This window comes from Suncus etruscus, chromosome 18 (genome assembly GCF_024139225.1).
Source record: "Suncus etruscus isolate mSunEtr1 chromosome 18, mSunEtr1.pri.cur, whole genome shotgun sequence".
Classification (NCBI taxonomy): domain Eukaryota; kingdom Metazoa; phylum Chordata; class Mammalia; order Eulipotyphla; family Soricidae; genus Suncus; species Suncus etruscus.
In genome coordinates, this window is record NC_064865.1 from 41187677 (window position 1) to 41190001 (window position 2325).

Here is a 2325-nt window from a genome sequence, read left to right on the forward strand (position 1 = left end):
GATTATTTCAACTGCACTAAATACATAGGTCATTGGGGTCAGAGAAATAGTAAAGCAGATAAGATGCTTGCCTTACACACACCTGTTCCTGAGGGTTTAATCCTCTATATTACATATGGTTCCCAAAACATGTGAGGAATGATCCCTGAGCACAGAGACAGAAGCATTTACTAAACATGGCCAGGTGTGGCCCCAACAAAACAAAAAAAAGTCAGTTATTAATACATTAACATCCATTGGCAATTCAAAGTTGCCTTTCTTTGCAGCAAATACTTAATTCTGAGTGAAATGTTTGATACACTTGAGGCAAAAATAAAGGGTCTATATCTAAATACATAGCAAAAGTCAAGAAGTTTTAAATGAATTGTTCCCATGAACTTTCCTCCCCCATTGCACCAATTCACTAACATTGCAATTTTTGACAGTAGTTTGGGAAAAATGGAAACAAAATGATTAAATATAAATTGTTCCTTCTCTTTTCTTTTTTTGATTTTTTAATATATATATATAAATCCTTCACCAGTGCAACATTCCCATGACCAATATCCCAAGTGTTCTTCCTCTCCACCAATTATTACCACAGGCTGTATTCTTTATACTGACTATATAGAAAGAGGAGGTACAGTAAAAGCACCCCATACACACCTCAACCCAGGCCCTTTGCTTGGTCTGTATTGTGAATTGGGGGACAAAAAAACAAAACAAAACAAAAAAGAAATTGTCCCTTCATCTACTCTCTACCATGAAATGGAATGTCTCACCTTAACCATTAAACTCAGGTTTTACTTTAAAAAACTTTAAAAAAAATTCAGATTAATACAATTTTAGGTCATATAACAAATATAATACACATAATATTACATATGATTATGACATGACATATATAACATAATACAATATAATATAATGTAATATAATAAAGTATCATATGCGATATGATGTATAACATAACATAACATAATATAATGTTTTACATATGATAGAATATATACTGCAGCACAGCTCCACTAGGATCACCTCCAGAGTGCCAGGATTCTTCCACTATCACTTGGGACCAAGATCCCGAGATTTTTCTCACCCCCAGAATACTCAGATCACATTTTTATGACATGGTTCTGGCTTGAAAAAAAAAAAGCTGAAGTTCACAGGCTTTATGGAACCCTAAGTAATCATTAGAAGAAGGTTTACTTTTGTTTACTGACCGAAAGGTTTTTGAGCAACACACTGAAAATTTGGGATGGTTATGAAAAGGGCTTTTGTGAACCCAAGCAGGCTCTTCGTAAACCCTCCACACTAACGAACCTCTTAAATAGCCCTGGTGTGAAGATGATTGCATTCCTGGGTACACATGTTCAGTTTTAATGAGCTCCCAATTGCCCTTCTAGGCAATTATAGTTCTGCCACCTATGTATGAGAATTCCCATCAGTCTGATACTTGCCAACGTTTGACATCACACTTTGACATTTTTGTCAGTTTGGCTGGTAAGAAATGTTATTCATGAATTTTATTTACATTTTTCAATTTTTTCTGTTATTTCTTTGTGCCTATATTTTCATTTTCTAAATTTTAATGAATTTGGCCTGATATGGGTGCCAGCCTTCGACACGAGTGAATTGTATTTTCCTTATATTTTTAACATTGAATTTTAACTTACTTATCCATATTAGTTATACATGTTCATCTTTTGTCTGTTTACATATTTGTTTTATAATCTTTGTGTTTAAATATTTGTTTTATATAATTGTCAATCCATCTGTCATTATCTTGTAGCTTGAATTATAGATTCATTATCATCATCTTTCTTTAATACTAATAGCAATATAATTATAATACAACGAATGCTTAACTTGTGCCAGACCTATTTAAGTACCTCATATGTACCTCATTAAATTCTCAGTCCCCTAGGAAGGAGATGTCTAATATGTTCCCATATTATAAATATAGATACTGAGCTATGGAGAGGAGTATGGAAAGTAATCAAGGTTGCTTAGCTAGCAAGGGACAAGACAGGTGTGATATAGCTGATTCCAGAACTTTCTCCTTAATAACCATACTGTCCTGTTGGATACCTCCCCCCTGTGATACTGTTCTTGAACTACTTGATAGATGGAACCCTGCAGAGCAGCTACTCCAGGGGTTCTCCTTGAGGCAAAAGCTTCAGAGTCACTGCACCAGAGATAAGAAAAGCACACAGAGGGGCGCCATCTTCCCATGATTAGTAGTGACGTTCAGGCTTGACAGTGGGTCATCCCTCCTCCTTCAAGAGAAAGCACTGCTTAAGAGAGATTACAGGCTACTTTTATTGTCCCCTGTGTTACTCCCAA

General features: G+C 35.3%; 1 non-coding gene across 1 annotated transcript; it reads left to right on the forward strand.

The window, feature by feature from the left end:
- Positions 1-562: 562 nt before the first annotated feature.
- Positions 563-694, forward strand: LOC125996929 (small nucleolar RNA SNORA51). Its single transcript, XR_007491587.1, has one exon. It is a non-coding gene; the product is annotated as a small nucleolar RNA SNORA51 (small nucleolar RNA).
- Positions 695-2325: the final 1631 nt, after the last annotated feature.